This window comes from Hyperolius riggenbachi, chromosome 5 (genome assembly GCF_040937935.1).
Source record: "Hyperolius riggenbachi isolate aHypRig1 chromosome 5, aHypRig1.pri, whole genome shotgun sequence".
NCBI lineage: Eukaryota > Metazoa > Chordata > Amphibia > Anura > Hyperoliidae > Hyperolius > Hyperolius riggenbachi.
Window position 1 is genome coordinate 221,301,801 of NC_090650.1, and position 15,286 is coordinate 221,317,086.

The 15,286-nt window shown below is 41.6% G+C and overlaps 1 protein-coding gene across 2 annotated transcripts in view; it reads left to right on the forward strand.

Moving 5' to 3' along the window:
• The window catches only part of LOC137518602 (poly(rC)-binding protein 3-like), a 1,088,021-nt gene that overhangs the window by 326,639 nt on the left and 746,096 nt on the right, over positions 1-15,286 (forward strand). For both annotated transcript variants that reach the window (XM_068236676.1, XM_068236680.1), the window contains exon 3: positions 10,053-10,109. The gene's annotated coding sequence lies outside the window, so the exon portion shown is untranslated. The remainder of the gene's footprint in view (positions 1-10,052; positions 10,110-15,286) is intronic.

Here is a 15,286-nt window from a genome sequence, read left to right on the forward strand (position 1 = left end):
CATATGGGCCATGATGTTTTATATGCCCTTATACAGCTTATGCACTGATCTAAAGTCATATGACAATGTTGTCTGTTTGTTAAACAGGAAGTGTTAAATAAAGTTTTTACTCAGAGAACAAAAAAAAAAAGAAGAGGAAGAGAAGAGAACAGTGTGTGTTCCTGAGAAACCCAAGCTCGGTGCCTGTGTGAATTTATCCTCCATCAGAGGTCTGCTGTAGTTTGCAAGATAAGATTAGAAAACAGCATCAGACTGGTTATCCCTGCTCTTAAATCAAAATGGCAACAGGTTATGGGCCCAGGAGAGAGGGAACAAGCCGATGGAACAGGCTGCTTTTCCATGGAGATGAGAAGAATTATGAGCTGTGGGAGACAAAATTCCTAGGCCATCTGCGCTTGATGAACCTTAAAGAGACCATCCTGCATGAACCATCAGATGAAGCAGACCCTATTCAAGATAGGAGTAAGAATGAAGAAGCTTATGCTGAGCTAATCCAATTCCTAGATGACAAAAGTCTGTCTCTTATAATGAGAGAAGCAGCTGATAATGGAAGAAAAGCATTGAAACTTCTGAGAGGTCATTATGCTGGCAAAGGTAAGCCACGTATCATAAATTTATACACAGAACTGACATTTCTTCAGAAATCTGAATGTGAAAGTGTCACAGACTATATCATACGCACAGAAACAGCTATTACAGCACTTAGAAATGCAGGAAAGACCCTCAGTGATGGACTACTAGTTGCTATGATTCTTAAAGGCCTACCTGAATCATTCAAACTATTTGCAATACATATAACACAAGGCAAAGAAGATGTGACTTTTGCTGACTTTAAACCCCAGTTAAGGATTTTTGAGGACACTGAAAAATATCGTAGCAGCACAAGTACTGACAATGTTATGAAGACCAGCACCCCTGTTACACCAGCAAGGGAGAAAGACATCCTTATCTGCTACAGTTGTAATCAGAAAGGTCACAAAGCCAATGCATGTCCAAGCAGAGTGAATAAAAGGAAGACACAGTGGTGTAATCATTGCAGGAGCTCCACTCACAGAGAGACATTGTGCAGACGGAAAGCACGAGACAATGCAAAGCATGTAGTTGATGATACAGAACAAACATTTGCCTTTAAAATAAGTGAAGACCAGTTGAATAATTCCATAGCAAAAAGCCTAATGGTAGATACAGGAGCAACATCGCATATTATCACAGACATTAAGAAATTTAAAAGATTTGACACCTCGTTTAAGCCAGAGAAACATTACATGGAGTTGGCAGATGGAAAAAGAACTTCAGGTGTAGCACTCAAGAGGGGCGACGCAGAAGTGTACCTAATGGACAGTAAGGGAAAACAAGTGAGGACATTGCTACAGAATGCATTATTTATCCCCACATATCCACAGGACATTTTATCTGTTGAGGCAGCAACAAGGAATGGAGCATCTGTTGAATTCCGACAAGATGACAGTGTTTTGGTTCATAAGAATGGTACAGAATTTATTATAAAGAAATACAACAGGCTTTACTACTTGAACACCTACATGGGATGTGACGACAGTTGTTACGGTTGTTATGATATTCAGATATGGCATGAAATCCTTGGTCATTGTAATTACGATGATATCTTGAAACTACAGAATATAGTAGATGGAATGAAGATCAAAGGTAAAGTTGATAAGTCTAACCTGAATTGTGAGACTCTGTAACTTGAAAAAGATCCCCTGGGGGGTACTCACCTCGGGTGGGGGAAGCCTCCGGATCCTAATGAGGCTTCCCACGCCGTCCTGCGTCCCACGGGGGTCTCGCTGCAGCCCTCTGAACAGCCGGCGACAGGCCCGACTGTAATTTTAATATTTACCTTTGCTGGCTCCAGCGGGGGCGCTGTGGCTGCATTCGGCTCGGAAATAGACGGAAATACCCGATCTCCGTCGGGTCCGCTCTACTGCGCAGGTGCCGGAGACTTATGCCTGCGCAGTAGAGCGGACCCGACGGCGATCGGGTATTTCCGCCTACTTCGGAGCCGACAGCCATCAGAGCGCCTGCGCAGGAGCCAGGAAGGTAAATATTGCATCACGGCTGTACGGAGGGCTACAGCGAGACCCCCGAGGGATGCAGGACGGCGTGGGAAGCCTCATTAGGATCCTGAGGCTTCCCCCACCCGAGGTGAGTAATCCCCAGGGGACGTTTTGCCGTTACAGTTCCTCTTTAAGCAATCGGGAAGAAACTGGAACAAAATGCTACATGACTATCTATGTTCAAATGCATTTGTACAGAATTCTGTGGACCATTGTGTATATGTCAAACAGAATGGTAATAAGCAAGCAATATTACTAATATGGGTTGATGATCTGATCATTGCTGCTAGCAATGACAAACTACTCAATGATGTGAAGTCAACACTTGCGACAAAGTTCAAAATGAAGGACCTTGGAAAACTGAACTATTTTCTGGGTATCAATTTTGAACAGACTAGTGGAACAGTGAAGATGAATCAGAAGAGATACATTTTGAAAATGCTAGAAAGATTTGGTATGTCAGATTGTAAACCGAGATCAACTCCTTGTGAACAAAGATTAGATTTTGACGACAAAAGTGAACCTGCAGATGTAAAAAGCTATCGGGAGATAGTAGGCAGCTTGATTTATGTGACTACATGTACAAGACCAGATTTGAGTTGGACTATAAGCAAACTGTCACAACACTTTTCACAACCAAGTGTACAACACATGATCATTGCCAAACACGTACTGAGATACTTGAAAGGAACTGTAAATTTTGAACTATGCTACAGAAAATGCAAACAGAAATTAAAACTAGAGGCGTATAGTGATGCCAGTTGGGCCTCAGACCAGATTGACAGGAGAAGCACAACAGGATATTGTTTCAGCCTGACTGAAAATGGACCCCTGATTTCTTGGAAATCGAAGAAACAACCAACAATTGCACTATCATCCTGTGAAGCTAAATATATAGCGTTAGCCGCAACCACACAGGAGAGTCTATATTTTGCACAATTGCTAAGAGAATTGTACAGTGAATGTCAGTACAAACCAGTAAAGATATTTGAAGACAATCAGAGTGCGATAGCTCTCTCAAAGAACCCAGTTTGCCATCAGAGATGCAAACATATTGACATTAAATTCCATTTCCTTAGATCTGTTCTAAGTGAGGGCAAGATAGATCTTGAGTATTGTTCTACGGACAAAATGGTAGCTGATGTTATGACTAAGCTAATAACAAAGTTTAAGCTAGATAGGTTTGTAAGTTACATTTTTGGAGTGTAGGCAGTTAATGATGTAACTGTACCAAACTATTCCTTTTAAGCAGTATAAGAGCAAGTGGGGGTGTTAAGATATGTGATGTTTTATATGCCCTTATACAGCTTATGCACTGATCTAAAGTCATATGACAATGTTGTCTGTTTGTTAAACAGAAAGTGTTAAATAAAGTTTTTACTCAGAGAACAAACAAAAAAAAAGAAAAGAGGAAGAGAAGAGAACAGTGTGTGTTCCTGAGAAACCCAAGCTCGGTGCCTGTGTGAATTTATCCTCCATCAGAGATCTGCTGTAGTTCACAGGATAAGATTAGAAAACAGCATCAGACCGGTTATCCCTGCTCTTAAATCAAAATGGCAACAGAATTGAGTGGGGAGTATATAATGTGATGAGTATTGCAAGCACATCAGACTGTCACTTACTTGACAAAGGGGCTATGCCCCGAAACGTTGTATTCACTGTGATGGTTCTGGATCTATGAGCTATCAATAAAAGATAGAGGACGGTGTGCTGCCTCTTTCCTTACTACTCAAGAATATTCTGATGTTTTTTGTCCTCGGGCAGCTGATCAGTTACCCCCTCAGTTACCCACTGCAGCATTGCGTTACCATAACGCTACACGTTACAATGTAACGATAAGGTCGCACTGTGAACGTCCCATAGGATTATCATTTCAGTGCCATAAGCTGCGTTATAACACTTTATAAAGCAGCTCCGCAACATCCCACTGTGAATAAGCCCTCAATCAATTTCAGTTCATCTATCAAAAGTGTGACTGGACATGTCAGAAAATCTCCATGTGAGTGGGTGTGGGAGGAGCAGTGGAAGACTATCCGATCAATTTCTGATCAGGGTATCATGATATTATCAATCTAAATATGTATTAATATATCTAAATACGTTGGCTTTAGAAATAGCTACCTTACGAATATACATTAATAGCCACTATCAAGTTAAAATAACATTGATTTACTCATTAAGACCTGATCATTTGCTAGTGGAGCTTATTTTACTTTCTTGAGTTCTCGTTCCTCGCAGCTATCCTGCGTCAGATTCCCCTCTTGTTACGTCAGATTCTCCTATTTATGGTTGACTGTTGTGGAGCTGGAAACGTGATCTGAGCTATGTTAATGTAAATGACCCAGTTCTGTCATACAAGTACAAGTTTTCTTCACTGACTAAAGCATTAGTTGTTATTCCTCATCAAAATCACAAAGTTTCCCTTTTAATCTTTCTGTTAAATGCCAGGCTGTTAATTTGTATGAATGCTATTTCTTTCAGCTTATACTTCTCCAAGTATGATCTCATATAGCCTGCCCTAGTTTTGCAGAATTTCTTCTTATTTCTGTCTGCATTCATTTTACCAATATACATTACATTATGTAATGCAGCTGTGAGTGTCTTGACATCTAGAGAATTAATCTGTGCCCGGGTCTTCTGGATGCATTTCTCTGTTGCTATCTATATGCAGTATATGAGGCAGATGTGTCATGGATCAGAGACAGAGGGAGTTCATTTTTACAAAACCCTGACATGGTGAAAAATCGTAAACAAAGTACAGTATACAATTTAGAAACAATGAATAATGAAAATGCATGGATACTTTCAAACTGAATTCAGCTCTTTGGAACCCAAATGTGTCTGTGCCAGCTGTGGGTAGCTGGGGACATGTAGATGCTTCTGTCTGTTGGTATGCCATTAGTGGTCACAGGTATATATGATGGAACTTAAAGGACACCCGAGGCGAAAATAAACGAATGAAATAAACAACTGTATCTATCTTCCTTCTCCTAAAAATGACCTTTTTTTTACGATATTCCAGTAGTATTTTATGTTTAAATCTTCTTTTTAAGTTTTAACTGTTTTATTGTTTTTGCTCAATGATTCGTTCATTGAAGTATTCCAGAGCTAAAATCTATGAACTATTGGCCCTTTTCATCTCTTTCCTGCTCTCAGAAGCCATTTTCTGCTAGAAAGGTGTTTTATATATGTAATTTCTTGTCAGAGAGGGTCACACTGTAGTCACTTCCTGTCGGGTCAGGACCGAGTCAGCCATTTACATGATGTTTAACTCTTTCAGGCAGAGAAAGAAAAAAAGGAACACAGCACAGTTATTTGTGTGCTAGGCACTGTACATACACATGTCTATCTCATCATGTCACATTTCACCTCGGGTATTCTTTAACCACTTAATGACAAGTTGAGTTATAAAAATGTCCTGCTAGAGCCTCTTAATGGCTCCAGGACGTTTTTATAAGTCAGACAGTGCTGTTGCCACTGTGCGCATGCACGTGCGCGCGTGCATTCCCCCGCGCGTGCACGAACGTTCCCCCGCGTGTGCACGAGCATTCCCCCGCGCGTGCATCCCCGTGCTCGTGCACGTAAAAATAGTGGGGAAAAGACCCACCAAAGAAAATATACACCTTTATTTCCAAATACTATATTGTCACAATACTTTGTACTTGGGACATCTTGTGACAACCAGAACAAGTAGGCAGATAAAATGTGTGGGTTTTATGTACAGTAGCAGTGTTTATATTAAAACTGTACAACGGGGAGAAAATGAAATGGTCACGCATCTAACCAAGATGCACCTGATAGATACTCACTGCATAGGGCTAAAAAGCCTCTCAAAGGCACAAGTGTGCTTATTACAGTGAAACAGGTGCATTAAGAACTAATGCATCTCACAATACAAACAGTAGAAGCAAATCCATGCTGTACACATTATCCAGGGACCTTACCCTTCTCTTATTGAGAGAGACATCTGTTCCACGCTGCAGAGCATGCTAGCAGGGACGGCTCGTGCAGCCTTCTCTCTGGGTCCCCACCCTATCTAAGTTTAAAATCACCCAACATTATGAGAACATGCTAACAACGTTGACTTGGGAGCAGCAGGCCATATAAAGGGGAAGGGGTGTTTATATTAAAACTATAGGGGATGAAATTGGAGAAATAGTGTATTTTTTTCATTTTTTCCTTGTTTTTCCCTTTAAAATGCATAGAAAATAAAGTAATTACTGAAAATAAATATCAACCCCAAAAAGCCCAATTGGTGGTGAAAAAAACAAGATATAGATCATTTCATTGTGATTAGTAGTGATTAAGCTATTGGAAAATGAAAGGGATGAGCACGAAAAGGTGAAAATCACTCTTGTCTGTTAGGGTAAAACGCCTTTGGGGTGAAGTGGTTAAGGTGCATACACACATCCAATTTTAATTGTCCAATCATTGGCCATTTTACTACCTCCATGTAGTATTAGGGCCAACAGGCATTGAACACTATGAACAGATTGTGTAGGTAAACTCTAATACAATATGGAGGTATGAGGTCAACAAATATTGAAAATTATAAGCAGATCGTGTAGGTAAACCCTCATACTACATGGAGGTGGTAAAATTGGTCAGTGATTGCCAATTATAATTGAAAGTGTGCACCAGGTTTTAGTGCCAGTCTTATTTTAACAAACAATATTACAGTAGGTATAACAAACTGTGTGTGTGTGTGTGTGTGTGTGTGTGTGTGTGTGTGTGTGTGTGTGTGTGTGTGTGTGTGTGTGTGTGTGCGCGCGTGCGTGTGTGTGCGCGCGCACGCGTGCGTGTGTGTGTGTGGGGGTGTTTGTGTGTGTGTGTGTGGGGGTGTTTGTGTGTGTGTGTGTGTGTGTTTGTGTGTGTACATGTGTGTGTGTGTATGTGTGTATGTGTATGTGTATGTGTATGTGTGTGTGTTTGTGTGTGTGTGTGTGTGTGTGTGTGTGTGTGTTTGTGTTTGTGTTTGTGTGTGTGTGTGTGTGTGTTTGTTTGTGTGTGGCCTCTTGCACACTGCACGCAATTCCGATTCAGATTCCGCTTTTTAATCAGTTTTTACATCCGATTCAGATTCCGATTTGCAGTGTGCAGGGATCAAACTGCAAATCAGAATCTGAATCGGATGTAAAAACTGATTAAAAAGCGGAATCTGAAACAGAATCGCGTGCAGTGTGCAAGAGGCCTGTGTGTGTGTTTGTGTGTGTGTGTGTGTGTGTGTGTGTGTGTGTGTGTGGTGTACTTGTAACTGAATTTGTGTAGTTTATGCAAAACTAACATTAGTTAATGTTGCAATCAATAAGGCAAGGTATGATATTAAGAAATATAATTTTATCACACAAATGTATAGATGGCAAGGCTGAAACTGATTTGGCTCTCAATCAGAAATGTGGATTTACATGTGAATTATAGTAATAAAACACTCAGAGACTGTTGGTCACACATTAAATGGTACAATGGCATAATTATAACCAATATAATTGAGAGCAGTTGAGCTTGAATGCAGGAGGCTGTTACTTAGCAATCATCTCTTTAAAGGTTTATTAAGCTCAGATTTATGTATACAATAAAAGCACTGCTCGTTAATAGCATGAGTGCTGCTTTGCTGATTCACAAAATTTGACAAGTAGGTAACTGATTTCATTTTTCTGCCATGGGCAATTATAGTGTGAGGACACCAGATGTAAAACATCCTCTCATGTGCACTTAAGAATAATCACAAATAAGTAGTTTAGTTTTGTTTCTGTTCTTTTTTTATGGGGAAGCAATGTGCTTAGGAAGTTTTCACACAGGTATGTTTTTTAAAGGACCTTTTTTTTTTGTGGAGAAGTGATGTGCTTAGGAAGTTTTCACACGAGTATGTTTTTTCAAAGAGTCCCAAATACTCCAGTCTCAAGTAAAGATGGTAAATTTACACTGTATTCTAAATAGATTTTCATAGAGAGAAAATCATGGACAAGCATTGAATTGATTTAATTGAGTGATAGATTTATAATTCTCTGATTGGTAGATTATTACCATTTGGTCATGACTCATGAGTGGGTGATAGAATATAATTCTCTGATTGGTAGGTTATTACCATTTGGTCATGAGTGGGTGATAGAATATAATTCTCTGATTGGTAGGTTATTACTATTTGATCATGTCACACTTCTGTATCCTATTGTAGCTGATACAGGAAGAAGAAGTGAGATGTGGTTACATGATCACAAGCAGTCAATAGGAGACTTTCATCAGTTCTCCCCATGTTGAAATGTTGTGGAATAAATTGACCCATACCTATTTTAAAGTTTAGTCACCCTTAAAAAAATGTACAAAGTCTTTGTGGAGAGGGGGGAATCATGCCTGCTCCTACGGCAATATAGAACAGTAATGATCTGGCATGATTTTCCAGCATGTGAGCAGCAGGCAGCAGCAGGCATCACAGGTTTCATGTACACACTTGGCAAAGACATTTGAAAGAATCTTGATTGTTTCAAGCAAGCTAGCTCCTGTTCACAGCTGCCAACTCCAGAGAAGTGAGCTGACTGCAGATACTCAGTTCAGTTTGCAATGGTTACTCACATCACCTTTACCACTGAATTTTAGGAAACAATAATAAGGAGAATAGAGGATAAGACATTGCTGAAAAAAAGAAAGGTTCTTTTCCAAGAGTAATTGCCCACTCTGCCCGAATAATGTTAATGTAAAAAATTATCCTATTTAAATGTTGGTATAAATGTATCCCTTCACTGTGACTCCAAACATTTTTTCAAAAACTCTATCTTAAAAAATCTTTAAAGGGAACCTGAGACGGGGGAATACAAAAAATGTATACATACTTGGGGCTTCCTCCAGCCCCCTTAGGCCTGATCCGTAAGGGCTACCGTAATTTTGGCCAGTCGGGGCTTACTGCAGGGAACGCAACGGGAGAGCGTGTGCAGCTGCCCTGCACATGCGCCGACTTAACCTCACTGGTTGAACTTATGGGAGCCCTTACGGAGGATCCAGAAGGCGGAGGGCGACAGCGAGGGAGCGATCAGGTTGAAGGGGGCTGGAGGAAGCCCCAGGCATGTATAGTTTTTTTCTATCCCTCCATCTTAGGTACAATTTAAAAGAATAATGCCACCCACATTGCAGTTATATTTATGTAATCACATTTTCTGAAGATGATTATTTTATGCATAAATATTTTTGCCGAAGATCGTTCAATAAAACATGGATTTTTTTAACCTCCTTAGCGGTAACCCCATGTGTGACACGGGGTAAGCCGCCGGAGGGTGCCGCTCAGGCCCTGCTGGGCCGATTTTCATAATTTTTTTTTTGCTGGACGCAGCTAGCACTTTGCTAGCTGCGCCAGCACCCCGATTGCCGCCGCCGCGCGCCCGATCGCCGCTATCCGGTGCGGCACGTGGCCCCCCCCAGACCCCTGCGCTGCCTGGCCAATCAGTGCCAGGCAGCGCCAAGGGGTGGATCAGGTCTCCCAATGACGTCCCGACGTCGCTGACGTCGGTGACGTCATCCCGCCCCGTCGCCATGGCGACGGGGGAAGCCCTCCAGGAAATCCCGTTCTTTGAACGGGATTTCCTGATCGCCTATCGCCGGAGGCGATCGGCGGGGCTGGGGGGATGCCGCTGAGCAGCGGCTATCATGTAGCGAGCCCTGGGCTCGCTACATGATTTAAAAAAAAAAATAAAAAAAAAACTGCTGCGCTGCCCCCTGGCGGTATTTTTCATACCGCCAAGGGGGTTAATGAATCTTTTTGACTGAAGTTTTCACCTGGTGGATTGGCCATTGTATTGATGAGTATGGTGAAGATTTAGTTTGTGGCTATAGAATTTTTTGCTGCACATTAACATTCTTTCTAAGGCTGATGCACTGTACACCATGTGGACTCATTTGCTGATATTATATTATGCATAAAAGTGTTATTTGTAAACATGTAAAATAAGTGAACAAATTCTCAATTCTGAATATATTTTTGTCTTACAGGTTGGACTAAGTTCTGTGGTTTGGATAATCTCCAAAAAGAAGAGAGCATATAACAAGGTAAATTAATGTTTTTGTAGAACTCTTTTTCTCTTAACTGAAGACAGCCAGATACTCAACAAGTCTAAAGCTACATACTCACCCCCCGATGGGTCCAGCAATGTCCCCTTGATGACCATAGTCAAGCAATGCCTCTTCCTGCTTGCGATGTAACACGACTACACGATGAGTGCGAACGGGAAGTAAGCGATTGTGGTACTTTGTGTTGAGTCATCGGGTATTTTAACTATCCCATATGCCGTGTCCATTGCTGAACAATGTGCATTTGCTGCAGGTGCAACACCGTTTAACATGATTATGTTAAACGATGTTCTCTGACGTCGGGTAACATTGCGGAAAATATCACCTCATGGGTACGAGACTTAATAGTAGAGCATCCATATCATTATTATGTTTGGCTATCCAGGTAGTCACCGATACCTGACTTGTGAACAATCCACCATTACGAACGTCATTATTTTTTTTTCTTAACCACTCGAGGACCACAGTGCTAAACCCCCCTAAAGACCAGGCCATTTTTACTGTAATGGGCCACTGCAGCTTTAAGGCCAAGCTGCAGGGGCGCACAACACACCACACAAGTGATTCCCCACCCCTCTTTTCTCCCCACCAACAATACTTTCTGTTGCTGGGATCTGATCAACCCCCAGATGTTTATTTATTTTTTTTCACAAATATTTATTTATTTATTTTTTAAAGGCGGTCCTGGGGCTGCCGCTGCGGTCACGCCCGTTGGCATGACATGGTCTTTAGGTAGTTAAAGAGTAACTGTCAGGCTGCAGAAGCTAATTTAAACCTCTAGTCTCCTGTGTTAAACAGTTTAGAAGGAAGCCAAAAAGACATTACTGAAGATAAAGATCTCTCTTACCTTTGATGTGTGCTTATCAGAAAAGCTTAGAGCTAAGCAGGACGCAAGCCGCATAACATACTGCAAAGCATTCTGGGGCCCTCCCCTCGGCTGCTAAGGAGAAGACGGGATCAAGTTTCAGCAGCTTCTAAAACTCAGTCCAGCCACAGCACAGATAAATCTCGGGGCAGCGTACACTGCAGGAGTCCGCTATTGTTCCTAGCCACATGGCTCATTAATATTCACTGCAAACTAGTGTTATTCAGTATGAGCTGTTCTGTGATCAGAAGCAGGCAGGACATGACGACACATTTGGCTTCACAAACATGGAACCTGCCATGAGCTGTCAGGAGCATCATTCTCTGCATATACTATATACAAATTCTGTGAAATCCAAACGTGGACAGTGAAATGCATATGTAATGTAAGTACAGCCAATCTTTAGCTACTGATATATGTGTTTATTTTCTCTGAGACCCTATACCTAACAGCTCCTCTTTAAAAGACCTTGTAGTTTTTGAGAAAATCAATTTTAAAAGATTCAAAGAATCAGGGCCCGTTTCCACTTGCGCAGAACCTGGGCCGAATCTGTAGAGTTACTCCATAGGGAGTAATGGATATCGAGGAGAAGAATAGAGACACTGAGCTTGCAAAAGATATACCTTTAATACACGGTGGGAAGACACATCAGGGTATACAGTGCAAGCTCAGTGCCTCTATTTTTCTTCTCGATATCAATACAGTGCTTTGTTCTGAGTTGCACGTGCATTTAACGTATACAGAATCCGGTGAAGCGGACCTGTGCCTTGCTGTTGATATCTAGTGCCAGTCTTTTCCTCTCATGTTGTGCAATTAATAGGGAGTAATGGAGCCGCCGGCCGAATCCCTTGTGCTAACAACAGAGCTTTCTGTTGGTGGGCTCTGACAGCTGCTGGGGGCTTTTGTTTTTTTTAATTAATTATTATTATTATTATTTTTGTAATAAAATGTACTATTTATTTTAAAACACTCCCCCTCCCTTTCTCCCCACACCAGCCAATCCCTGCAATCGTCTGTCATGGGCATTAGCCTGGCCTTACGTCATTATCTGTAAGGAGCTAAAAAAAACTTAAGATTATAAAATACTTTGAATATTTCCTCACATTTCACCTAACCTAACAGTTAGAGATGTATTTGTTAGCAAGTGATCTGAATTTACATATTATAAGGAATCACACAAGTACTGTATTTATAAAATAGTAGTTAAATACTGTGTATATAAAAATGTCCAGAAGGAATTTTAAGAAAAAGTCAGGAACAAATTAGAATGTGATTTAAGAATATGTGTTACTTTTTCATTAGGAATAAATCAAGCCAGCTGAACAGAAAATCAATGGATTCTATCTTTGGCTGTGAAGAAAACTGATCTAGTAAATTACCTGCAAATCAAAACGATATCTGCCAGGTTAAAGAAAGCATCCCCCAAATCCTAACACAGATTATGTAAAAAATTGAGATGTTATAAAGGGAGTGCTCAAAACTTCTGCTTGAAAGAGAAAGTAGACAAATCACAAAATACATGAAAAAAAAACAAAAATGCAGGTAAATTGCAATGCCATTAAAATGTGCAGCAAACACGAAAATAAAAACCCGCACGACACACAGGAGTGTGGACAGCCCCTGAGGTTAACTTGATGTTCTGCAAGCAAGCATTAAAGAGAATCTGTATTGTTAAAATCGCACAAGAGTAAACATACCAGTGTGTCAGGGGACATCTCCTATTACCCTCTGACACAATTTTGCCGCTCCTCGCCGCATTAAAAGTGGTTAAAAACAGTTTTAAAAAGTTTGTTTATAAACAAACAAAATGGCCACCAAAACAGGAAGTAGGTTGATGTACAGTATGTCCACACGTAGAAAATACATCCATACACAAGCAGGCTGTATACAGCCTTCCTTTTGAATCTCAAGAGATCATTTGTGTGTTTCTTTCCCCCTGCAGCTCTCATGCACTGAAGTTTCAGGCTGCTCGTTTCTTCCTGCAAACAGCTTTGCCTTTGTCTGAATTTCCTCAGTATGTGAAAGCCCAGCCAGCTCAGAGGACGATTTATCCAGCTTGCAAAAGATAAGAGAGAAGAGAGAAGCTGCTCTAATCCTAAATAATACACAGGCAGTGTGCATAGAGGGGCCTGGAAGGGGGAGTTCATAGCAGAACCACAACACTGAAGAACTTGGCAGCCTTCCAGACACAGGCCGACAAGTCTGACAGGGGAAAAATACATTGATTTATTACAGAGACAGTGATAGTATAAAGTGCTGCAGTAAGCCAGAACACATTAGAATAGCTTTTTGAACTTGTAGGATGATAAAAAACAGGATGCAATTTTTGTTACGGAGTCTCTTTAAAAAACAATCCTTCTGAGGGTGCTTATTCATTTCTTCCTTTTATAATGAACATCTCGTAGACAAACATACTCATCATACCTCCATACATTTGTAAACTGGGTAGATCCTGGCTGGCAGTTGCAGATATTTCTGTCAGATTTCTGTATTCATAATCATCAATGTTTGCTCAGGTGGCATTCTAAAGGTGGCCATACACTGGTCGATTTGCCATAAGATTCGACCAACAGATAGATCCCTCTCTGATCGAATCTGATCAGAGAGGGATCGTATGGCCACCTTTACTGCAAACAAATTGTGAATCGATTTCCGCCTGAAACCGATCACAATCTGTGGAGCTGCCGCTGCTGCCGCCCCCCCTGCATACATTACCTGTTCCGGCCGGCGCAAGTCCCCTGGTCCCCGCTGTCTTCTTCTCCGCTCCGGGCTCCAGACCGTTCCTGCAGCTACTGAACTTCCTGTCCAGGGGAAGTTTAAACAATAGAGGGAGCTCTACTGTTTAAACTTCCTGCCGGGACAGGAAGTTCTGTGTAGCTGCAGCCGGTCCAGAACCCAGCGCGGAAATAAGACAGCGGGGACCAGGGGACTCGCGCTGGCCGGAACAGGTAATGTATACCCGCTGTATCGTCGGGCATTCAAAAGCCACTATCGACGCACTCCCGACCCGCCGGCGATCGAGAAAAATCTTCCGCATGGACGAATCGACGGGAATCGACAGGAACAATCAATTTCGTACAGAAATCGATCGTTCTGTCAGCGGAGCGCGCGGCGATTTCACGGCGGATTCGATCACTGTGATCGATTCGGCCTTATATCGGCGGGAAAATCGTTAGGTGTATGGGCCCTTTTACTGCTTTCCAGTAAATCACAGGCTAAACAACAGTATGTCAGATAAGCTACTACATAGTCACATGATAATTGGTATTATAATAAAAAAAGAAAAAGCCTCTGATTTAAAAGCAATGTTTAAATTATGTAATGTGTTGCTTTTTGAAGATACAAGTTGAAAGGTCAGCAAAATGTTGAAGTGAAACTAATTCAAGACTGATACGGAGGCCACAACAGGATCTCCCATCATTCCGTCTGTTATCCAGCACTATTTGTGAAGCCTCTGCTCCCTACACCACTTCTAGATTTTACCACATATTCCCAGAAACTTGGAGACTGTCCCCACTTGCTGATCTGCAGGCAGTTAAACAAACATTGTGCTACCTCACATTGTTCTAATGCAGTAAAGTCTAAACAGAAGCTTACAATTATAGTTAAATGATACCGGAGCTGAAACGAAAAGTAAAAACGGGGAGCAGACATATGTATGACGTAGTCCTCATGCCCACCGCTACCCCCATTCTCCTCCATCGCCCTCCTTTCTTGCTTAAATGCAGCTACTTCAGGACATTATTGTGCAGGCATGATGTAGTTTCAATGTAATGCGCAAATTGCTTTGGGCTGTGGGCGTGCGATCAAGGATGTACCCAGCTGGGCCAGTGCCTGTGCACTAATTCCTGATCCGGCTGACCAGGAAGTAGCTGCCAGGGACTTGCCCAGGGATTTGCACAAGAAAGGAAGGGGAGTGGTTAAAATCAGTAATTCAGGGACAGAGAGACATAGAACATTGCTCTATAAGAATGTTTAGTAAAAGAAAAAACCTTGCAACTTTTGTAAAATAAAAATCAGCTATTTCCAAATGCCTACTGTTGGCTTATTCCCCCTCCATCCCTTCCCCACCGCCCCGCCACTTAGTATGAAGCTGTAGAAGATCATAGAAGATTAATAATTTTGCTGATATTCGACAGTTCCTTTACCTAACCCTCCTCTCACACTAACCCTCCCTCTACCTACTCTTAACACGAACCTACCATCACTTACACCTAAAATGAACCCCTTATGTACTCCTAACCTTAATCTACCTGCTATCTACTCATAATAACCCCCACCCCAGCCTAAC